This window comes from Sus scrofa, chromosome 4, assembly GCF_054392235.1.
Source record: "Sus scrofa isolate SSC_HxYL_T2T_F1_AM1 chromosome 4, Sscrofa_HxYL_maternal_Yorkshire_Landrace_v2.0, whole genome shotgun sequence".
NCBI classification, from domain to species: Eukaryota; Metazoa; Chordata; class Mammalia; order Artiodactyla; family Suidae; genus Sus; species Sus scrofa.
The window spans coordinates 113,621,475-113,646,153 of NC_139386.1; the positions used below are offsets into that span (position 1 = coordinate 113,621,475).

The 24,679-nt window shown below is 53.4% G+C and overlaps 1 protein-coding gene and 1 long non-coding RNA gene across 8 annotated transcripts in view; one reads left to right on the plus strand and one right to left on the minus strand.

Moving 5' to 3' along the window:
- The window catches only part of KCND3 (potassium voltage-gated channel subfamily D member 3), a 376,917-nt gene that overhangs the window by 193,431 nt on the left and 158,807 nt on the right, over positions 1-24,679 (plus strand). The window lies entirely within an intron of this gene.
- LOC110260345 (uncharacterized) lies at positions 5,431-11,557 on the minus strand. Its single transcript, XR_014844550.1, has 6 exons — positions 11,397-11,557; positions 10,513-10,704; positions 10,308-10,368; positions 9,510-9,610; positions 8,110-9,181; positions 5,431-7,706 (listed from the first exon to the last, which is right to left on the minus strand). It is a non-coding gene; the product is annotated as an uncharacterized LOC110260345 (long non-coding RNA).

Consider the following 24,679-nt stretch of genomic DNA (forward strand, 5'->3'; position numbering starts at 1 on the left):
CCACTTTATTTCCTCCCTAATATGTAGCATCTTGTTTTAATTTGGATGCCTCTGAGAAACAGAGCCCAAGACCTGGCTGCCACTGCATGTGGGCGGAAGGCCAGGGGCCAGGCGTGAGTGAGGCAGGAAGGGAGAAGGGCCAGGGCCAGGGGTTGGTGAGCTGCGTTCCTGGCGGTGATCCAGGCTCGGCCCCACGGGGACCTCAGAGGGGCTTCGGAGGCAGGCCCAGTACTGTCACCCCAAGGACATGGAGCCTGGAGCCTTTGAGCCCGTCTCCCGTTGACAGTGCCTCTGTGAGTGCGGAGAGCTTCCTTGGGCTTTGGAGAAAGCCCCTTATTTATCTTACCATCCCTTTTCCTCCCCGACATAAGCTCCCCAAGTTCAGGGATTTGTGTCTGTTCGTTCACTGCTGTGCCTAGAACAGTGCCTGCCACCTAGTAGACCCTCAATAAATGTGTGTTTGAACGAATGAGCAGATTAAATAATGCCCAGAACAGTCTTAGCATAGGATCTGGCTCATGGTATGCATCCAGTCGGCATTCATTGTTGTCGTGATCAAGTTAAGTGAGTGTGGCTTGTGCCCTCTGCACTCCGGGTGGGCAGAGAGCACAGGCATTTTTCTCTCACATCTCCGAGCCCCCGGGACCAGTGAGCTGACAGATGCAGGGGCTTGCGAGGAGCAGCGGGCTGGTGCCAGGCAAGTGGAGCCCATGATTCCTGGCAATCGGTCAAGGCTGTGGTCCAGACAGGGGCCGCCCCGTCCACATGATCCCTGATGGGCTGACTGGTGGGCTCCTGGGTGCTTGCTAATTGCGTGTCGGAGGAAAGTTTTTTTCTACGTCAAAGGGAGTTTCTGCTCTGCCGTCGGAAACTCAAGAGACCGGCTTCCCCTTGCACACAGGAGGGCGGGGTGCCTAGAGGTCCCCATCCTCAGAGCTGGGGCGCGGGCCCCCCAGGCTGTATCCCCGCAGCTCAGGGCTTTCGGAGCCGGCCTGCCCCTGGCCGCCTGTCATCTCCCGAGGATTACGATGCCATTTATTCTAATTCTTGTTGACATTTCATTTCACACGCTGTTAAATGAACCTCTCCAGAAGGGATGGGAGAGAAATTTGCTTTCACGAGGGAGGAGAAGTAAGGTGTGCTTGGGTCAAACCAGGCCCCGATTTGGTTCCGTGCTAGAAAACCGAGCTCCTCTGGAGCCAAGCCCCCAGCCTCCGCGAGTTGGGTGGAGAGTTTGCGCCCATGTGCTCCCAAGCCGTCTTACTCAGAGGAGGTGTGGAGTGTCACCGTGTGCGAGGGCTGGGACGGAGGGGCCTCAAAGGGGACCCTACAGACAGCAGGCCCCAGGCCTCTCTCCCCACTCCACGTGACACTCTCTCTTTAGGGCCACACCTGCAGCATATGGAGGTTCCCCGGCTCAGGGTCGAATCAGAGCTGCAGCTGCTGGTCTACGCCACAGCCACAGCAACGCCAGATCCAAGTCGCGTCTGTGACCTACATACACCACAGCTCATGGCAACACCGGATCCTTAACCCACTGAGTGAGGCTAGGGATGGAATTCTCATCCTCACGGAGACTACATCAGGTTCTTAACACACCGAGCCACATCGGGAACTCCACACTCTTAATTCTTAACCCCTTCCTCTGGTGAGAGGCAGAGCCCATCCCCAGCCCGGCTGCTTGCTTTCCTGGGTGCCTGAGGTGAGGGAGAAGAGGTGGCTTCCGGGTCAGGTTTTGTGAATGAGGTTGGCCAGCAGCTTGGCAGCCACCCCACTCTTCTCTTTATCCCAGAAAATAGCAGCAGCTGCTGTGCCTCTGGGAAGAATTTGTCAGAGCGGGACACTCTCCCCTCCTTCCTCCCTGCTTTCCTTTGAGAACTTTTCACTGAGCACCTATTTTGTGCCAGACACTGTTCTAGAAACTGAGAAGAGCTGTGCATGGGGCAGACGTAATCCCAGCTCTCCTGGGGACTTTTCTCGAAGAGGAGAGACGTGGAGTGTGTCGCTATGGCCAGGGTTCAAAGACTCGATTGTACGATGGAAACGCCAGGGCACTGGGGGTGGGGGGACCGACAAAACCGAATTCGTAAGTTCTGACCTCATGGCCCAGGAGGGCCCCTGCCCCTCTGTATGGCTTACTTGCCTAGGGGGTCGACGTGCGGCAACTTTGAGACCAGTCGAATGACGGTGTGGTCAGTGCTCAGGAGGAGGCTTTGGAGCTGCTTTGGGAGAAGACCGTTGCGGGTTGAGCTCTCGTGCGGCAGGGGCCCTCGGAGAAGGAGTCCTTGAAAAGTGTATGTTAGGTTTCAGATCAAGAGCTGAGGTTCACAAATTTTAATGAGTCTGCCACACGTCTCCCAAGGACCGTGCTGAAATGTAGATTCTGATTCAGGAGGCCTGGGTGGTGGCCTGAGGTTCTGCATGTCTAGTGAGCTCCCTGGTGAGGCCAGTTGCTGCTGGTCTGAGTGGCCAAGATCTGAAGGCAGTTGGGGTGTGGGTGCTACGGGGAGCCCATTCAGGCTCGAGCATCCCCCCCACCCCACCCCCAGCCCCAGGGCTGAGATGTGGCCTCTTCCTCTCACACAGACCTCCCTGCCCTGCCCTGGGCTTCCTCTGGGACGCTGTTCAAGACGCCCAGCCAGCCCCGCTGCCCTGCCCTGCTCACTTCCACCGGGAACAGTTTCCAGGCTGTGGCATCGTGTGGTGGTTGGAAACACAAGCCCTGGAGCCAGACCGCCTGGGTTTACGTGCCACGCCGTCACTCCCGGCAGCGTGGTTGCCAACAAGTCCATCTCCCTGTGCCTCAGCTTCGGCCCCTGTAAGAGGAGGATGGGGTATTACGCGAGTCCACACTTAGCACAGCTCCTGGCTTATACGAATCCTTAATAAACTTTGGTGTTTATTTGTAGCTATTATTCTTTTCTCCTTTCCTTCTCCGCTACCAAAGCTGTACCCTTTTAGACTGTCTCTTAAAGATAGGTCTTAATTTTAAAGTTTTTTGAGGCATCTTTAAGGTTGAACTGAAATTCTTTCTCGGACAATCATGCTTCCACACCTAAAAATGTGGCTTTTTCAACTTTTAAAGGATGGCAGTTATCCGTTGGTCTTAGGAAACACGCACATGCTCGCACATGTGCACACACACACACACGCACACACACACACCTCTTGCCTAAACACTTGCCCATCCTTCTTTAGGAACCTAGTTGGGGACACTTCCCTGACTCTGTCCTAGTGCCACTGTGGCTCGCTGTGCCCCTGTCACCTGGCAGTGTGTCTGTCTGACTTTTCCCTCCTTCACCCAAGTCAGTTCACGTCCCTCCCCTGCCCAGAACCTCATCTGACAAAGTGAGAGCCCAAGTCCTTACCTGGCTGCAGTGTCCCCCACTGCTTCTCTGAGGCCTTTGGTGTTCTGCTCCCCTCCCTGCTTAGCCCCCAGGGGGCCCAGTTCCCCTGCCTCAGGGCCTTTGTGGCTGCTGCTTCCTCTCCCAGGACCACTCTTCCCCCCAGGGGATCCTCGCTTCAGGTTTCTGCTCAAACACCCACTTCTGTCCGCGTCCCCAGTGAAAGGTGCCTCTCCGCCAGCACTCGTGTCCCTTCCCTCGGTTGTTCTTTTCCACAGCACTCGGCACCGCCTGACATGCCTCCGTTACTGATCGTGGGGCTCCCCAGCTCTCCAAGGATGAGGGACCTCTCTGTTTCGTGTATAGTTGCATCCTGCACCCAGGCCTGGCTGAGTAAATGACTAAGGGTGGGTTCCACGATCGTGCACGAACCGCGATAGTGTCTGCAGGGCACGGATGTTTAGCACACGTTGAAAGAGCGAATGAATGAGCAGCCTTAAACTCAGCTCACGTGCTGGCCTGAGGCAACCACTTACCTTCTCTGGGCCTTGCCTGTCGAGTGAAGGCAAGCCCCCACCGCCCATGTCTGTCTTTTCATGAGCGCTCAAGTCAGCCAGGAAGCCGTCCACTGCTGGGAAGCGGCCTCGTGCAGGGAGGCAGGGAGTGAGTTGAGGTGTTGGGAAGGTGCGTTGAGGTCAGACTAAAGGGGCTTTGAACCCTGGGCTTTGGACTTCAGCTTCAGCCCAGAGGCAGCGAGGGGCCACTGAAGGTTGTTGAGTAGGAGAGCAGCGTGATCAAGGCGCTACGTCAGAGAGTCTGACTTGGCGGGGTGACCAGACTGGAGGGGGTCGAGCCAGTTACTCTAGACGTCTCTCCAGCTCTCCATCGAGGCTCCTCTGCCATGCATGCGTGTGTGTGTGTGTGTGTGTGTGTGTGTGTGTGTGTGTGTTTGTTCAAGCTGGCCCAGGGCATGGAGAGCAAGTTAGCTGACATTTTTCCAGGCTGGGAGTTGCACCCCAGGTTTTTTTGAATATTTTTTTCATTAAACTATTGTTAACATACAGTGTTGTGCCAATTTCTGCTGTGTGGCAAAGTGACTGACCCAGTCATATATTCTGTACATTCTTTTTCTCATCCTATCTTCCATCATGTTCTATCCCAAGAGATTGGCTATAGCTCCCTGTGCTATATGGTCGCACCCCAGGTTTTAGAAAGCTGTCCCCTGCTCCTTGAACATTCCTGGGAATCAAGGTGGAGAGTCAGGGACGCACGTTGTTGTTGCCTCTTGTCATGTCTCTCAGATGGCTCTGCTGTCAGTCCCATCTCCTGCCTCCAGGCACAGACCGGTTAGAATGAAGGGGAAAGTTCTGAAATGGATGAGCACCTGAGTGGAACAGCCAGCCGGCCTGTCGGAAGGGGGCGGGGGGTGTCTGTTTGCATTCCACTTATGCATATAGCAGACATCCTTTTCACCCCCCCACCCCCCGCCCCCTGCTTTAAGACCAGCAGTCTTTGTCTGCCAGGCCTGCATTTGCGCTTCCCCCGGGGGAGCCTGGTAACCCGGGCAGGGCTGGTGGAATGGAACAGTGCTGGGGCTGGTCTGGCTTCAGCAGGGTCAGCGTGGATGCTCATGCTGCCTGGGGAGAGGATGCAGGGAGAAGCAGGGGCGGCGGGGGGGGGGTGCAGAGGGGTCACGGGGTCTGTTTCCAGGAAGGAGTTGTCCTGGGTGTCTGGGAACTCAGACTCACTGTGGCCATGATGGACTCAGCCTACCCCCTCCCTCCCCCAGACCTGCTCCTTCTCCCCTGTTCCTCATCTGGGGAGGTGGTCCAGCACCTGTCCTGTCCAGGAAGTCAGCCCCACCAGGGCCTTACTCAGACAACTTCTTCCCCCCCTCCCCCCACACCCAGATCCATCGATGCCTGACTGCTGATTGTGCTTCTCACTGGCTTGAGGTAACTCCCTGCTCTCTGCTTCAGACCCTTAGTCACCTTTCAGGCAGAAGTTATTCCACTAGCCTTTCAGCTGCTCTCCAGTCTCACCCCCAGCCAGTCATCCCACGATGAATTTCAAGAACCATTCATTAGCCGTCCATTCATTTAATAAGCATCTATTGAGTGACTCATATGTACCAGGAACTGTGCAAGGCACTGGGTGAAGAGAAAGCCCACAGCGTCTAGCCAGGGAGACAGTGACCCCAAACCACAGGCGATTCTGTAATTCCAGTTAGAGCTAGAAGCACCGTGATGGAAAGGGCAGGACAGATGAGAGTGTTGCCGAGGACCTGAATCTAGTCGAGGAGGGTGGTAGGGAAGGTCTCCCTGAGTGGGCGACCCTTGAGCAGGCCTTAAGTAGGGGCCAAGCGGGGCTGTCACTTGACAAGGTGACCCGGGCCTTCCCTTCCTTTCTGGCTGTCCCTTAGTGCCCCAGCCCCAGCTCCTGCTATTCTGCTACATGCCTTGGGGATGCTAGACAATCGTCCACCCTCCATTTCCTGGTGCCCAGGGCCTTTGCTCCAGCTGCTCCCTCTAGCTAGAGTGCCACCCCCACCCTAGCCCCCCTTCCCTGCCACCATCCTCATCCTTCAAGACTCAGACCCCTCCTCCAGGAAGCCCACCTGATCCTCCAGTTCAGCATCACCACCACACCTACCTTGTCATGGTTTTTATCTGTTCAGGATCTGCTTGGACTCCTGGGACTCCCAGCACGTGGGACTCTTACTCCTCCCCGTAACCCCTTGGCTCGCCCAGGAGACATATAGCAGGGACTTGCTAAAGATTATTGAGCTGAACAGCCTGAACCGAAAGGCATGCCCAAGCTGCCAGAAAGTGGTCACCAGCCCAGCCACTCAGGTTCCCGGCCCTCAGCGCACAGTTCCCCCAGGGCACAGCCATTCTCCAGACTTGGGCTCTCCTCGTTCCCTTAGCAAAACACAAGCCAAACGGAGGCAATCTGTGTGTGTGTGTGTGTTCATCATCCAGTTCACAGAAAGCACGATTTTTCAGGATGTTTCCGTGTCTTCTGCGTGCGTTACACAGAGCAGCCCTGTGCAAGTGCATTTTGCTAGTTTTATAAGGCAGTCTTGCAGTTTATTTTCCTTCAGCGCATTTGTAGGGGTAATTACATAGGGGGGCATGTGTGTGTGTGAATAACTGAAAAGTGGATCGGGGTGGGGGGATTTCTGTGCCAACGGCAGGCGCACTGTTGTCCCCATGGATTAGAACGAGCGTGGGGTTCCAGGAGGTCATGCTCACACTCTCTGGATCTGCAGCCAGGGTTTCTCTTCCACATACCTGAACAGGCAAAGCTTGCCCTCCAGGTTGCAGCAAAGAGGCAGTTCATCAGATGAGCTGATGGCCGTGAAGCACGAGCCCAGGGCCTGGCACTGGTAAGTGTGCAGCAAAAGACAGAGGCTGTCCCCGATTCCTCGTTATCACCATTGTTGCCGCTGTAATTATTGTTTAGTGTTTCATTATTATTATCACCAATCGTATCACCCAAATCCTCAGCTCATTGTACCCATCGTACTCAAGATTTGCATCTCCCAGGGGGAGAAGGACATGTTTTTCTCTCTCTGAGCAATTACAACCAAATAAAGAGAAGATATTAAAATGATTTCATTTATGTAGGTATCTCGCTACATAAATGAGTGAAAACAGGCAATTCAATTATCTGGGAGGAAGGAGAACAGGTGGTTGCACAAATAATCCAAAAGCTAAAGCTGTGGGCTCTACAGTCAACGCAGCGATCTCTTTGCAGTCAAGCCGGGCAGCCTGAGATGGGTCGGTGGGACCAGGTTTAAGGGCTTTGGCCAATCAAGTATCCCGAGGACCTTGTTATAAGGTGGTTGAATGTATAAAAGGTTCCCGTTGCCATGGATTGTAGAGATGGCATTTCAGTGAAGGTCCTTCTTGTGCACTTGAGAATTGACTTAAAAGCGTAGGTCTTGGAGTTCTCATTGTGGTACAGCGGAAACAAATCTGACTAGCATCCATGAGGGTGCAGGTTCAATCCCTGGCCTCTTTCAGTGGGTCGGGGATCTGGCATTGCTGTGAGCTGTGGTGTAGGTCACAGATGCAACTCAGATCTGGTGTTGCTGTGGCTGTGGCACAGGTTGGCAAATGTAGCTCCGATTCTGCCCCTAGCCTGGGAACTTCCATGTGCCATGGGCGTAGCCCTAAAAAAAGAAAAAAAAAAAAAAGCATAGGTCTTGTGTTTATGTCCATGCTTCATATTATTACATAGGTGCCAAATGGATGGATGGATGGATGGATGGATTTGTCTTAGGTCTGGTGACCTCCAGGGAGTCCTTCTTGCCCCAGTTGGACGTCAAGAACAGGTGACACTTTTCAGCCAACTGACCTGGATAAATAAACAAAAATAGGAAGAGTAGCTAACAGTTACTGAGCAAGACTCACATACCAAGCGTTAAGTGTTCTCCCGTGTATTAACTCATGTAATAATCACGGCAGTCGCCTGAGTCACTGTTAGCATCAGCATTTAATGGATGAAGAGGTTGCGGTACAGCTGGTGAAGGCACTTGCCCAAGTTCATCAGCTTTGATGAACCAAGATCATCACAGGTGACCGAACAGGACACAGACCCTGTTTCCAGAGGCTGCACGTCCAGCTGCATCTCTGCCTGCAGTGTCCACCCAGAGGCCTGGGAACAGACAGACACGCACACATACCACATGTTCATGCATACATGCATGCACACGCACACGCTCACACACCCTAGTGTGCACACTTTTTGGCAGATTTACCTCCCCTTTTCTTTCTAAGAATGGTATTGGCACTTCCAGAACACATACAAGTCTGGTAAGGCGGTGCTCTGGGATTAATTTCCAGATTCTCTGTGCCTTCGACAACTGCATTCACTTCTGTGCAGGTCTCCCATGTCCAGGGCTGAGGTTCCTTGCTGTGGTGTCCTGATCTTGTTGGCCATGAGCTGCCCTTAGCAGGCCGTGGCTTTTAAGGAACAGAAAACATGTGTGGGCTGTTTTGCCTCAGGTGCCCTCACCAGGTCAGAGATGGATGGAATGGGCCTGGGGCTGGGGAGTGGCAGGGGATGGGTAGAGGTCAGCCTCACAGTGCCAGGAAAAGAGCCTTCCCTTCTGTGTTCCTCGAGTCACTTCCAAACCATCCTCTCTTCCCAGGAGTGGCCCAATTGCAGGGTTGGGAAAGCACTGGTTACTTGGCGAGATAGCTGTGATTATGGCAAACTCTCATCCAGGCAAGAGATAATGTCCAGCTGGGGAAAGTGGTCCAGGGCCCCGCCACGCTGTTCTCACAGCTCCCCAGCCTTGCCCAGCTCTCTGGGGGGCAGGGGTGGGTGGGTGGGGGGTGAGCTGAGATCGAGGAATTCTCTGCTTACGCTTGTCCCACCTAGGCCTGCCTGGCCAGTCCACACCAGCCAGCTTCCAGAACCAGCCAGGGCAGCCTTGCCCTCAGAACCTGTTCTCCCTGCTCACTCAGCCTTGGGTGCAGGTGTTGCCAACTCCACACTGCAGTCTGTTTGGTCTCGGCCAGGTCCCCATGGGCCCAAGGGAACCTGGTCTAGAACAAAACTTCATCTTAGTAGCCGCCTTCGGAAGTGTGTTATCAAAAGCATAAATCTGCCTGTAAAAATCACATCAGCGTCATAAACATCAGAGGCAAACAGAGAGAGCGCTGGATGAGCCACACCTCTCCAGTGACATGAGGTCATTGTCGACTGTGTTTTTCAGGACGGGGGCTCCTTAGCCTTGGGGTGGTCAAGGCAGCTGCCTCTTGCTCTACTGAGGGAAAGTCTAGTGAAGTCACTAGAGTTCTGTAGGTTTAATCACTGAAGGCTTCCTGGAGGAGGAGATAAAAAAAATCAGGATTAGGGAAAGCCCATCAGCCTTGAAAGGTGAACCTTGGCCTCCCAGCCTCCTTTCCCACATGCATGTCACTCTTGGTTCTGCTTCCTGGCCAACCTTTAAAGGCGTGTCCCCAGCCTCTTCTGATGCCTTAGGAAATGCTGCTATAATTTTGTGCATGTTCTTCTGCCAGGATTCAGAGATCCCTACCATAGCTCCCTGAGGCTCCTAACGGGAAGCTCAGGTGGAACCTTCTAGGTTCTCCACTGGACTCTGCCCCTCCCTCGACCCCCTTTTGGAACTCGCCTTTGCTGAATTCTTACTTCGTGGTTGGCACTGTGCGGAGCAGCTTCCGTGCCCCCCATGCTTCACGTGGAGACCCGCACATCGTAGGTACTGGCTGATGATTGCAGCGTATGACTGGCTGAGAAGGGACAGGAACCCAGTGCTCAGCGACCCCAGAACAGCCCTCTAAACCACCCCCCCACCATCACATCACACCACACTGCATTTTTTTCAAACCTCTAGGCCACCTGTTTGCACACTTCTAGCCTGAAATGCTGCTGCTGGTGGGGACCTCCTGCAGGGTCAACTTTGGGGTGGCTGAACGGAATCTGGAGGGTGGAGGTTGTCTCAAAATCAAGAGACCAGCGTGCGACAGCCAACGTGAACTGGGAGGACATTGTGCTAAGTGAAATAAGCCCATCGCAGGAGGATAAATGCGGTCTAACTCTCTTCCTGTGAGAAATCTGGAGTTGTCAGATTCATGGAGAGTAGACTGGTGGGCAGTTACTATTTAATGGATCCAGAGTTTGGTTTTGCAAGAAGAAAAAAGTTCCAGAGAATGGATGGGGTGATGGTTGTACAGCAGTGTGAATGTGCTTAATGCCTTTCAACTGTCCAGGTCGGAGTGGTTCAAATGTGACAGACAAAACAAGCCCACCCAAGAGACCAAGCCCTGAGCACACGTGAAGTGGGTAGAGCAGGCCAGGAGTCGCTCCTTGCCATACACAAAATAATGGCCCAGCGACGTCCACGCCTGATCCCCAGAACCTGCGAATATGTTGCAAAGGGGATGAAGGTGGCAGATGGGATTTACAGCAGGTTGTTGATCAGCCGACCTTAAGAAAGGAGTATCCGGGGTTATCCAGGGAGCGCCAATGTCAGGGCCAAGACAGGGTCCTTAAAATGGGAGAGGGAGGCAGAAGAAGAGGTCAGAGTGATGCCAAACAGAAGGACTTGACCGGCTGTTGCTGCCCATGAGGGAGAGGTAGGGGCCGTAAGCCAAGGATTTTAGCCCAGGGAGACCCACTGCAGACCTCTTACCTCCAGCACTGTAAAGCGATACGGTTGTGTTGTTGGAGCCACGAGTGTCTGCTAATTAGCTACAACAGCAGTAGGAAAGGACCGCAGTCCCTGAAGAGTGCCATTCAGAGCTCAGTGGTCCTGCCACCGCGGCGAGCCCGCCCCTGGGAGATCCGTGTCGGGCTGGCCCGTTCACAATGCTCGAGCCATGTGCTAGGAGAAGAAGGGAATCTTAACCCCCCTCAACACACTCACACTTGGGTTAAAACCCAAGAAACCCATGCGTCCCGACCTTTCTTGCCGGGGTTTGCGCCCTGCCGTGGCCATCTCCCTGACACGTCCAGTGTGGCATGCCCGCTCTCGCCAGACCTTTGTCATCCTAATAAGTGAAGAGAGAGCCTTGCCTTGTGCTGCTGGAGGAGAAATTGAGGCTCCGAGGAGTTTGGCATCATTTACTCCATCTCACAATGATTCAGCACAGTGTCAAGCCAAGACTCCCATTTCTTTGTTACGCTTGGGTGCAGGCAGTGATCTCTGTGGAGATCAGCTTACTGGGTGCAGGTGGACAACCAGAGGAGGCAGGCAAGGGCCCCAGGGACAAGGTGGACAGGCGCCCGAAGCCCCTCGCCCAGGTCCGGGGCTGGCAGGTTTCAAGGCTCATCTGCTTAGACATTGATTCAGTTAGCAGCAGCGGCAGCAGGCGCCTTCCTGCGGAGAGACCCAGGCGAATGCTTCCCAGCCGAGGATGGAGAATGCGGGTTTAGGTACCCTGTTAAACAGGGAAGGCCCTTTCCCAGGAGATGTGTTCGGGTTCAGCAGTTGGTGAAGGCAGAGGGTGGATGAGACCCTTTTTCAGGGTCCCCTCCAGCCCTAGGATTTGTTGCCTTCTAACACAGGGAGCTTACCTGTTCGTGGTCACCTCAGTTTTCAAGCCTATTTGCTGTGAATCCAAAACCCAGGCCCAACGCAACTTACTGTTTAAAAAAAAACAAAAAACAAAAAAAACACAGTGAATTGCATCAAATCACCTCTCTTTGTCCCGCATTCCAGCAGCCTTTCTAAATCTGCCTACCTAATTAGCTTCTTCTCCTAACCCAAAATATGATTAAATCTGTATTAAAAATATCTGTGCAGAGTAGGATCAGACACACCTGAGCGTTTTCTAAATTTAGCAAAGGACAATAGGCTCTGGGTTACTTTAATTGGGTGCGGGATTGCTGCAGGAATACATTTTAATTTGGATTTCCAGAGCGTTTCTCTCTGTCTCCTGCCTTTAGATTGCGTAGCCAGCCGAGGAAGGGGGAGCATAATGGGGCCCGTTCATAACTGCCCTCCCTTCCGACTTATCTCCAAGCTGAATGAACAATGCCGGCGCCGCTGGTGGAGGAGGGGACAGGCGGGAAAGCGTTGTTCCTGTCTGCTTGGCTCTGACTAAGAGCATGGCTTTGACAGGTGGCGAGGTACAAGTGGGATGCGCAAGGCTCTGTGGGGAGAGGCAGCTGCGTGATGCCCGCAGCATCTTCCTCATCTCCCAACTTTCCCTGGGAGCCCCCAGTAGTTTCCCCGGCTTTCTGGTACTGGTGGGAAGAGACGCTTGCTTACAGCTAAGTAGCCATGCAGTTGGGACCAGCACTAAAGACATAAACGATTTCAACCAGGAGGTGCATCTCCAAGGTACCCTGCCCATTCCTTGGCTGCGAGATGAAATAGTGCCTCTATGGTAATTATAATGATGCCCCCCGCCCCAGGAGATGCCTGGGTGGGCTTCTTACAATCCTCCTGAATCACTTCTCTGATTGTACCCATCCCCCTCCACTGTCTCGGGAAGAAAAAGGGCTGGGAGTCCCAGCACCTGGAAACCACTGGAGTGCAGTCAGTCTTGCTCCACGAGAGCCGCTTACTGAGGAGGTGAGGGGTGGAACCAGTGAGAACCACAGAGGAAGCCCTGGGACCAGAGGTGGGCAAGGTCGAGGACCGGCTGGCTGGCTAGGATGCCTGGCTTCCCCTCAGGGTTCTCCGCTCCCTGCTGGAATTCTTACACCAGGTGCTTGCAACTGATTTTCAATTTGCAAAGCAAAACAAATTTGCATTAATCGGAAAAATCCACAGGAAAGGCTGTTTAGATTTGAATGCAGCTGCCAGAGCCTGTTGGATTCCAAGTTTGCAGGAAGCTCTGTTAACCCCAATGCCCTCATAGGCCTGTTATCTGTCCCCCCAAAACAGTCCTGTCTTGGAGCAGAGCTTCGCTCCCCTGGTCTCAGGCTGTGTGCCCCCCCCCCCCCCCACCAAACACTGAAAGCCAGGAGGGAGGGCTGTCCCAACCCACAGCCCAGAGCCCACTGTGACACAGCCCAGAAGAGCTGCATAGGGAGCCTTAGGAGGTCTGTGTGGGGCCGCCCTGTGGCCTGGAACCAGAACACCCAGGAGGGCCCGTGAGCTAGACTCTGCCCCTCCTCTGAGACCTCTGCGCCTGCAGCAGTGTCATTCTCGGCTGGCCCCTGCCTGCTGCCCGCGCTGCCTGGGGCTTCCTACTCCATGTCTGCACATGGTGTCTGGTGAGAACTCATCTTAACCTTGACTTAAGCAAACGCGATCAGGCTGGTGAAACCAAGGTGGGATGCCTTCTCTGGCCACACAGGAGTGGACCCCACAGTGCCATCCCCTAGCGCTGCTCTCTGCTGAGGCAAAGCCTCGGGCACCGGCTCTTCCGTGTGTATCTGCGTGAAGGAGAAAGGGCACTTGGAGAGGGGCTGCCCCGGAGAACTTTAAGGAAGGGAATCGCAGCCACCTGAGCTTCAGCGGGAGGAGGTGAGCCTCATCCTGGGGCCCCTTCTCCTTCCTGACATCATGACCCCCGCTCCCTCTGGGCCATTTTTTCGGTTAACAGATATTTGTTGAGCTTCTATAGAAGGTGCTATTCTAAGTAGAAGAAAATTCCTACCCTTATGGAGCTTATATTCTATTGGGGGTTGAGAACCCAGAGACATATAAGGGAAGAAAGAAAGAAAGAAAAGGAAGGAAGGAAGGAAGGAAAGAAGGAAGGGGAAAGGAGGAAGAAAAGAAGCCATCAGGCAATGGCAAGAGCTGGCTGGAGGACGCTAACGCAGGGTTGGAGTGTGGCGAGTGGTAGGGGTCTGGCAGTCTTCCATGCATCAGGCAGGAAAGGCCCCTTGAGAGGTGAGCAGCCATCAGCAGGAAGTGAGGGCGTGAGCCACACAGGTGTCTGGGAGGAGGAACACGCCAGACAGAGAGACAAGTGCAAGCCGGACCAGGCCTGGGCTGTCTGAGGACCATCAGGGAGGCCAGTGTGGCTGGAGAGGGGAGGAGAGGAGGTCAGGGTGGTAAGAGGGACTGAGTCACACAGGACCTTGGATGCCCCTGGATGTCCCCGTGGTGTGGCCTCCGCCCTTCTGCTGCAGCACGTAGGACACCATGCTCACCTCTGCCTCGCCGTGTCTCTTTTCTGATGACCTTTTGCTCTCCTGGGGCAGTGCTGTCATTTATATCTGCATCTCTGGTGCCCAGCATGGTGCCTGGCATATGGTAAGGGTTTAGGGTATGTTTGTTGGATGGATAGATAGACGGATGGATAGATGGATAGACAGATGGATGGATGGATAGACAGATGGATGGATGGGTGGGTGGGTGGACGGCAGGGAGAAAAAGGAAAGATGGAGAAATGAATATAGGCACTGCCATTCACACTTCATCCTGGAAAATCCACCCCAGCGTTCTCCCCCTCTGCCCTCTGCCCTCTGGGAAGGAGTGACCTATCTACAAGTGAGTCAGCTACACACGACAACCCGGCTGCCAGCTGCACGTGTAGCCCTGCTTCCAGTGCTTCAGTGCCCTACAGCCGAAAGGGGGAGGCCTGCCCATTCGGGGCTGGGTTTCTGAAAGCAGGCGATAAAATGATGTGCCCTCCCTGCCTGTGGGTAGGAAATGCCAAGGTCTGGAGGCAAGACCCGGAGTGTGAACAGTCAGCAGGCTTCAGCGGCGGCGGTGGAGACAGAGGGAGGAAGCTGGCCGTGCCAGCCTCCTCAGCCTGCCTGCTCCCTGGCAGACCCTGGGGAGGGCTGCCCCATCTTCTTGGCCCTGCATGGTTCCCCGGGAGGGGAGAGTCCTGGCAAGTGGTGGTTACTGACTACAGAATGTGGGAAGGGTTCCCGGTGGCAGGCCCGAGGTCAGAGGTCAGGAGGCCCGAGAGGTGAGGAGGTTGTTTAGAACTGTTATGCTCCCAGCTCTCACTGGAATGCTGTTTTCTTGCGTTTCGTCCTTGGCTGTTGATAATTCTAATGACAAGCAAGAATAAGGAGACATTTCCTGGTCTGTGGAGCTCCATCTCCTGGTTCCCAGAAGCAGAGACCCTGCAGGGATCTTCCAGAAACACTTCCTAGAACCCGGTCTGGTCCCTGAAGGTGTCTGTATTCTTGGCAGAGCCCAAAACTCTGGGTGAGGAAGGAAGTCAACTTGGAGCCACTTTGAATCTTTGGGCACAATATACTTGGCTGTTTGCCTTGGCTGCCTCACAAAGAAGAATGTAAGGTCAGCCTGGCAGCCAGCAGATTGATATTAAGAAAGATTGTGGGAGTTCCCTGGTGGCCTAGAGGTTAAGGACCCAGCATTGTCACTGTGCAGATTCAATCCCTGCCCTGGGAACTTGTGCATGCCTCAGGGGGAGCCAAAAAAAAAAAAAAAGAAAGAAAAAAATTCTCCCTTACTGAAAAAAAAGGAACACTAGGATTAATTTCAAGGGATTCATACTAAATAGATCTTACAAAAGATTATGCTGAGTTGACCTAAGAGAGCAAGCTTTGCAATCAGATACACCCAGCCCTGGATCTGTGCCCTGATAGCACCAGCCGTGTGGCTCAGAGAACATCACTTAACCTCTCTGGGCCTCAGAGTCCTTGGCTGGAAAATGGGGAGATAATAAGGACAGCTTCTATCCCAGAGAGGTATTATGATTAGATAAGAACATGTGTGTAAAACACAGCATAATAACTCGTCCATAAGTAAGTACTCACTAAATCCTATTTGTTGCCCTTGAGAAAAAAATAAATGGAGGGAAGGGAGATGCATGTTTGGAGAGGGAAGAATAGAAGGGGACGAGACTAGGCATCTTGCAAAGGGAGCTCTTCCTAAAGCAGGGCAGCTCTCAGGAATTAGAGCGAGCGCTGTTCTTGACCAGGGCGCCGATCCCGCAGTGAAGCGCGCGTGGCTGCCCGCATCAGCCCCCAGCGATGAAGGGAATTCGGAGATGCTGCTTGTGTTCCCAGGGCAGCGTCTTCCTAGAGCCGCAGAGGGAAAGCCAGACGTCAGGAGAACCAGGGCCTGGTCCAGGTCTGACCGGGCCTGGCTGCTCGAGCGGCTTCCTCGCTCTGGTCTTAGTTTCCTCTTTGGGAGAACGAGAGGTGTGGACTGGACCTGCCCCAGGTCCCCCAGGGCTCTTCTGAGGCCTTCCCAGGGGACAGACACCTGTGAACGGTAAAGGGTTCAGGGTTTGGACCACACGTGTCTAGTTTTGAACCAGACCTGCCAGTTCCCAGCTGTGTGACCTTGAATGTGTTACTTGCCTCATCTTTATATATATACATAATTTTTTTTTTCTTTTTAGGGCCTCTCCCATGGCATATGGAGGCTCCCAGGCCAGGGGTCCAATGGGAGCTGTGCTGCCAGCCTATGCCAGAGCCACAGCAACACAGGATCTGAGCCATGTCTGCGACCCACACCACAGCTCATGGCAATACTGGATCCTTAACCCACTGAGCGAGGCCAGGGATGGAACCCACGCCCTCATAGGTACTAGTCCTGTTTGTCACCACTGAGCCGCAGTGGGAACTCCAAGACCTTCTTATTATTAAAGATGACGAGGGAGTTCCTGTTGTGGCTCAGTGGTAATGAATCCAATTAGTTCCATCAGTGGGTTAAGGCTCTGGCGTCGCCGTGAGCTGTGATGTAGTTCACAGACCTGGCTCAGATCTGGTGTGTCTGTGGCTGTGGCGAAGGCTGGCAGCTGCAGCTCCGATTCAACTCCTAGCTTGGGAACCTCTATATGCCGCACGTGCAGCCCTGGGGGGAAAAAAAAAGCAAAAAAATAATAGGAAGGTCTTGAAGTTTAAATGATAAAATATATGTTAAGTACTTAACAGTGTCTGGTACCTAATTGCCCAGTAACTATTGCAGCTCCCCCTTCTCCAGCTCCTCTTGTTTGTGTTCTGTCTGTACCATCACAGAGCCGCGAGACCCACCCTCATGCCCCCCCCAGTGCCCCCAACCATTCAGGTTAGGGAACTTTATGTGATGGGAACCACACACTGTGGAGGTGAGTCGAACATGAACCATTCAGTATTGAGGTTAAATAAAATTCTCTGCAAAGTTAGCTTGATACATTCTTAATGGTATGCGTAATTGTTTCAGAGCTGCGCAATAATTAGGCATAAATGCTAAGCTAGGCATGTAAATGAAAATAATTAGTATATGTAATAATTAGGCAAAGAAGGCATTTTTGTGATCAGCCCAGGGGAGGAAGGATACTCGGGCTGGCGAAGAGCACAGGATGGGGGAGAGACTGCCCGGGGCCCTTTTTTTCCATCCCAGATGGGAAGGCCGATTCCTTTTTAGGTCACATCCAGGCCGAACCCCATTAGCTGCCCTGCCCCAGGTGCCAGTACTAGGCTCTGACAAACCACTTAGCCAAGCGCTCTTCCAACCCTGGACTTGTGACAAGAGAAGAAAGAACATAGCTCTTTGCCCCTGGGAGTCTCTGAGGAGAGTCAGTGCCTAGAACAGTGCCTGGCACACGGAGACCTTAACACCTCTGCTGAGAGAATGAAGCGAGCTCAGAAATGCTTGGGGTGGGGGTGGGGGGGCGTAACTGAGAAGTAATGGGAAGAGGGGGAAACGGGGCCTGGGGGGAGACAGGATTCAAGCAGAGAGAGCTGCCAGCCTTTGGGAGGCTAGGGGTGTAGGTCCTGACATTAGACGGCTTGGGCTGGATGCCTTGTGCACTTAGCAGTTTTGTGCCTTGGTTTTCTGGCTTGTAAACTGGAGATGCTTAGACTGTGATATGAATTAAATGAGTTAATGTAGTTAATAGGTGTAAACTGCTCTGCCCAGGGCAGGGTACACCGTCGGAGCTAAATCAAGCCATTTATCAGCCAGTTCATGGCCTTTTTTGTGAACGGGGATGTCTCGGGAAGCCTCGTCCCTTGCTTCCCTGCACATTAGCAGCAGAGAGGTGGGCAGTTCTGACACGTGGTCCTTGGGGGAGCGAAGGAACAAGGAGTCACTCATCTCCCACTCGTCCTTTGCAAAGTGTGCTCACATTACAGAGCCCCTCGCGTGCCGGGCCCTCGTCCAGGAGCTAGCGATCCCCCAGGGAACCGGACAGATAAGGTCCTTGCCCACTCGGACCTTACAATATAGTGGGGAGAGATGGCCAATAAACATAAATAAAATATATAGTGTGTCACTTAGTGTCAACTGGTATGGAGAAAGATTAAGTGTGGGGGGGATAAAGAGCCAGGGGTGGGCATTCAGTGGCGGGGGTCGGGGGGGGTGCCAATGGGCAAAAAAAGAGTGCCTCTGCTCTGTGTGAGTGTGGCTTTTCTGGGAGGACTTTTTAAATCCCAGGCCAGCCAGAAGCCACCCCCTCCCCACCACCCAGCCCGCCTGTGCTGGGGAATGCGTGATACTGTTCCAGGGTCTTCCAGATGGAAAACTGGTGCCAAGTGACCTGCCCAAGGTCACATAGCTAGTAATCAGTTACCTCTGGGGCCGATCACATATGTAACAGCCAAGGAAACACATTTGTAAAATGATAATTGCTGACATCTGGGGAGTGTCTGCCAGTGAAAGGCCTGCGCTAAGGACATCATTACGTGTTTACTTCCTTTAAGGCAAGTGTTCTTACCCCTTTTGCAGATGAATAAATTGAGGCCCAGAGAGGTTGGTGACCTTCCAAAGATCACACATTTGGAACCCAGGGCTGCTGGAGTCTGACTCCAGCACCTGCCCTGTTCACCACGAAAACTGCTAGTGAGGAAATCCACTGTGGTGTGTCCAGTGTTCAGTGGGGAATCTGAGTGAGGGATGCCCAGGCTAAGAGCACAGGCTGTACAAGCATATGCCTGGGGTTCACATCCTGGCACGTCCACTTACTGGCTGCAGGACCTTGAGGAAGCCCTGGAGCCTCTCAGTGCCTTGTCTGTGCAGTGGGGATAGAAATAGTAACCCTTCGGGAGTTCCTGTCGTGGCTCAGTAGTTAATGAACCCAACTAGCATCCATGAGGACTTGGGTTCAATCCCTGGCCTCACTCAGTGGGTTAAGGATCCAGCATTGCCGTGAGCTGTGGTGTAGGTCACAGACCTAGCACGGATCCTGTGTTGCTGTGGCTGTGGTGTAGGCCCGCAGCTACAGCTCCAATTTGACCCCTAGCCTGGGAACCTCCATATGCCTCGGCCCTAAAAAAAAGACAAAAGACAAAAAAAAAAAAAAAAAAAAAAAAAAGAGTAACCCTTCATACTGCTGTGTGAGCATCAGATGAGTTGACCCCTGTAAAGCCCTCAGCACTGGGCTCCGCACAGACTGAGCACTGAATGGGGCAGGTGTCATTAGCAAGAAATGTAGTCACTGCTTCTCGGTGCCCAGCCCATCCTGCTGGCGGCAGAGCCAGCTGACCCGGTGGAGGGTGTGGGATGAGCCCAGGCAGTGGAGGTGTGGCCCGGCTGGGGTTTTCTCCCACGTGGGTCCATTACACAGGCAGCCCCCGGGGCTGGCATCTGATCTCTGGACTGTGGTTGCAGCACCTGCTCTGGGCCAGGTGAGCCCTCGGGCCTCGCCCTTCGGCACCAGAACCTCACTCAGAACCCAGCTCTTCGAAGCCTGCTGCTGTGAAGGGAGAGACAGCTTCCTCCCCCGGGGAACCCTATAAACACTAGCAGAGACTCTGTTTGCAGCTGCTCGTGTGCAGCACGTCTCAGTACCCGGCGTAATGTGGGCACACATGCTGGGGGTGCGGAATGCCAGTGCAGAGACGAAGGACTCACACAGCCTATGCTGGTGGCAAGAGGCATGGGCAGCCCTGGGGATGGGGAAGGGGGCTGGCCAGTCCCTTCCTTGCTCTGCCCAGTTCCTCACCAGTCAGCCAACTACTGAATCAAGGGGGCGTTGGTGTGAGGTCTGAAGCATCACCAGAGCCTTTCACGCTGGACCCTGGACGTGTCAGGGGGCCCAGGATGTGGATGGAGACAAGATCAGCGAAGGGCTCGGTTTCAAGAACCCGACCTGGCTCCACGCATCTCTGCCTCAGAAGTGTTCAAGTACCAAGCGCATCTACGTGCCGGGTCTGGCTCCTTTCCCAGTCGGAGACACGGGGAGGAAGAAGGATGCACTTGCCCCTCTCAGGGTCATAGCCAGAAGCAGTATGTTTGCCCCTCCGGGAAATTAAAGTGTCAGGTGCAAGGGAACCTGTGTCTGGAGAGAAGACCGGTCAGGCTGTTATTTCTCAAGTGTATCATGTCCTGAAATAGCCGAGAGCTGTGACAGCCCCAACCTTTCCTCCTAAACGGAGACGGTTCCAGAACACCCTGCCCTGGCCCTCCAGGCTGGCAAAGTCCTCTCAGGGATGCCTTTTCTAAGCACAAGGGGCTCTTGGCTGTCCTGCTGGGAAGGTTGGGTCCCCGGGCAGCCCCAGAGCTGAGCTTCCAGGCAGAGGCTTGGTCCCCCGCAAGCATGTTAACAGCCAGAGAAGAGAAACTCTTGGTGCCGACGTGGAAATGCTTCTGCACGGTCTGTGCAGGCCTGCCTGAGCCCTGGGCCCATCCCTTCTTAACTGAGTGATCGGAGCGGCAGGGCCTCGCATTCCCCTTCCCCGGAATCTTCCACGCTCCCTGAATTTTGTGCTTCTGGCTTTATTACAGCACTTAGCAGCACTGTTGTAATTACTTGTTTGTATAGGCTGTTTTCTCCTCTAGGCTGTCAGCTCTGCGGAGGGAGGGGCTCACATTATTCACCTCTGCTTCTGCAGCCCCAGGCTCAAGGCCTGGCCCTCGGGGCTGGGTGACTGTGGAACGGGGCTGGGGTGGGGGGCGGGATGCAGAGCCCTCCGAGGTGGGGGAGCACCGCTGGGCAGCCTGGCTAGGGCTGTGCTGGTGGTCCTTGCCTGTGGGCATGTCCCTGGCCCGAGGGACCACTCCTGAATCCATCCCTCTGGTTTGAAATCCCAAGCCCTGGGCTTGGGCCTGGCAGCCCCACACTCTGTCCAGCAGCCTCTGGCCGTGGTGCCCACAGCAGCCCTTCTACCCACCTCTGCCTTCAGGAGGAGGAGCAGAGTAAGGAGTGGGCATGTAGCCACCTGTGTGAAAAGCCTGGAAGCTCCACGCAGGAGCCTGGAGCTCCCGAGGACGTAATAAGGCCCCCACTGGGTTTTCATTGATGCAGAAACGTGCGCCGCCTCCTTCACTGGAGGTGCAGAAATACGTCTCCAAGATGTTGACCCAGGTGTTACAACACCAGAGATTAGGGTCCTGGAGATGAATCTGGAAGGGGCACAGACACAGTCACTCACGCGGTCACTCTGTGCCCGGCGCTCACTCCCCTCCGCCTCCCACCAGCCTCTCTGCCCAGGTCGGGTCCCAGCTGAGGGCCAACTGCACCCCAGGGTCCTGGCCTGGAAGCGTCAGTGGGCCGGCCGCCTGGAGCTTGTTAGAGAACCAGGGAAGCCGGCTTGGGGAGGTGGGGCACAGGAAGCAGGAGGAATGTGGACCCATCTGGGGGCATATCCTAGTTTTAAAGTACTCAGCCCTGAATTGTGGAATCAGACAGTGATGACTGTGCTGGACCCGGAGGCAGACGGGAAACCACCTTGGAGCGCGCGCTGGGTCTTTGCTGCCGCCCTCATGCGCCCACGTCCACCCCCAGGAGCCTGCCCTCTGCGCTCTACCACATGGGTTCTCGAGTCGGGGTCTGGGCCAGAGGACTGGAGGGTCCTGGAGAACGTGCGGCCCTGACCCTTGGGAAGGTTGAGCTATAAGGGGCCCTAGAGGCTGGACATCCCAACCCCTTCATGTTGCTGGTGGGGAAACGGAGGTTGAGAGGCCAGGCAACCTGTGCTGGTTCCCCAGCTCATGTGGACAGAGCCAGGATAGAACCAGGCCTGTTGACTCGTGATCCGGTGGCCACTTGGGAATCCTGATCAGACCTGAGTCTGCGTTCCTGGCTCATTCCCAGACATAAGCCCTAAAGACAAGGCCATTTTTTTTCTGTTTCTATTTCTTACAGAGGAGACACTCGATAAACATTGATTGGCTACTTTACATCTCTATTTCATTGAATCCTTTCAACTTCCGTATAAAACAAGCATTGCACTTCCCTATAGATGAGAAAACTGTGGCTCAGAGAGGTCAGTAAAGGGCCTGCAGTCACACAGCTTCTAATAGCCAAAAACAGAACTAACATCCAGATCTGACTTCAGAGCCAAAATGTATCTAGCAAGGTACCAGCCTGTTTCGTATGTGCCAGGTACTGTTCAGAGCGCTTGCATGTATGAGCTTAATTAATGGTCCTAACAATGTATGAGATAAATTTGGTTATTATCCCCATTGAAAGGCTCAGAGAGGTTAAGTATCTTTGCCAAAGTCACACAGCCAGTAGGGAGCAGAGCCAGGATTTGAATCTAGATTTTCTGACTCAGTAGAACTCACTATTAATAGTGTTTTGCATACACTCAGCAAATGTGTGTTGAATGGGTAGAAGTACAGGAGTACCTGCTGGTGGACCTCCAGCTGTGCTCGTAGCACGTGGCGGGCCGGTGTGTGAGAAGAATCTCTCCTCTCCCAAAAGTGACCATCGCCATATCACCTCTCCTCAAAACACAGATTGAAAACCACTTAGCTCTGCTGGAACTGGCTGGAACCTCAATTTTACCTCAAGGCAGAGACTCAAGGCAGGTCTCCCCTTCTTCCTGCCAGCGCCATCCTGCTCATGAATTAAAGATGCTGCCTGTGGCCTTGGGTTCATAATGGCATCACCTCCCCTGTGTTCATCTCGGACAAATTAGGGCTGCCTGGAAGTGCTCTTGAGCTTCAAGGCAACAAATAGTTGGAAACAGAAATGTCTACGGAGTGAGTTTTTCAGCTGCCTTGAGAATAGGATACCCGTGGCTGTTGCAGTAACTTGAAATTTTTTTAAAATCATTGCTTACCTACAAGCACTTTCCTGCTGTCATCACCACCATAAAGCTTTATATTTAGGAATCTCCGTTATCTCCCCAGCTGCTCAGAGCCCTGGTTTATCCTGTTGATCTTCTTAACAGCTCTGGAAGAGTCGAGCACAGAATGCTCTTTCAGCTCTAATTCGAGAAGGAAAAGTTGGCTCTGAAAATAAGCAATAAGTCCTCCTATCCAAGGCCTCGGAGACCTTAGTGGGGGTGAGGGTGCTGTAGGGGGAAAACATCTCTGAGACGACTTGGGAAACAAGTCTACTCTGCCATTAGCTAGCTAGCTGTGTGACGTTGGGCAAGTCACTCACCCTCTCTGGACCGCAATAATGTGAGAAGTTAGAACTGTGATGATTTCTGAATTAAGATGCAGCAGACAAAAGTGGTTAGAGGCACCTTATTCAGAAACTGGGCCTTGAATTCTGACTGTGCCATCTCGTACCTGGATGGCCTTGGACAGTGTTCTACACCTGGCTTACCGAAGTTCAAGTTCAAACCAGGGAAACAGAGGGGGAATCTAATGCAGGGAATTCGTGAGCAGGCAATGAAGAGCTAGGAGCCAGGCTCGAGGTGGAGAGGTGACCAGAGATCAGCAAGAAGCCATTCCTCTTGGGGGGCAGCTGTATTACAGGAGGCTTCCCCTCGGCATCACTCAGCAGAAGATGGAATTACGGTGGTCCATCTGGGCGGAGACGCTACTTACAACACAGAAGGCCTGACTTGGCCTCCTCTCACCCTCCAGTCTTCTGCCAAGGCCTCCCATTGGCTAAATCCAGCTGGAAATATATACATATTTCCATACATACATATGTATACACACACATATATATATGTAATCCAGGCACAGACTACAGAATAAGTGGCAGTTTTTGCAGTGAAATGATTTTTTAAAATAATTTTTAAATTATTTGCAAGATGAAGGGTTTCGTCCAGAGATTCAGACCAGAGCTCAGGTTTGCTAGCTTTCCTGCTATCCTTCTCTTCATCTTCTCCTTTCAGTCCACACAGCCCCTAACTTCTCTGCCTTCTCTGCTCTCTGGCTCGGTGAGCTCTGAGCATCAAGGGCAAGTCTGGCCAAGCTGTTCTTTTATGCACAGGCCATTCTGTTTGTTCTCCTCAGATCCGTTCTGCATCCTCCGCAGCCTATTCTGTGCCCTGGGCGGCATTGCTCATGCTCCCTTGACACCTGGTCCAGTTGAGGAGGCCTGAGGGTGGAAGGCCAGAGAGGCTGGGGTCTTTCCTCTGCTTCCTCGCTGCTCTGGGCACCATTCCACTATGAGCGCACCTGCCAGGAAGGCTTCACCCCCCACCTCACTCCAGCTCTCCAAGCTCCCTCCTGTCCCTTAGGCCTGAGGGTGGCACTGCCTCTGGCTGTTGCTAATTCCCGGAGTACCTCAGCATCCTTTATGGGTCTCAGTAATCCTGTCCTCACCTCTGTAAGTGGTTTTTTCATCAGAGTCTCTGGAACCATCTGACATGGGGGCTGTTAACTGCCTGGGCTTTACCCGAGCTCCTCTGAACGATAAGCTTCTTGAGGAGGTTCTGTGGTTTAATGGCAGGTAGGAAGGTCTTCAGACTATAGGCTATAATAGCAAATAAGTCTGAAAAAAATAAAAGAAAAAAAGAGAGAAAGAGAGAGAAAATAAAAGCAAATTCCAGGGAAACATTTTTAGCTGTAGCCTTGGGCAAGTTACTCAACCCATCTGAGCTTCTTTCCTCAATTGGTTTACAGAGTTAAAGAATAAGAATAGAGAGAAGCAGATGATAAGAGAGAAGAATCCTTACATTGTGGGGTCATTACTGGGGCTGAACGAGAAGTAAATGAGACAACTCGTGAAGAGCACTTAGCAGAATGGCAGAGAGCAGGAGCTTAATCGTGTTAGTTTTCCTTGCTCGTGGGGGCATGGAGCCTGTCTTTTCCCTCCTTGGAATCCCCACTGCTGGCTATGCCAACGCAGGGCCTGGCA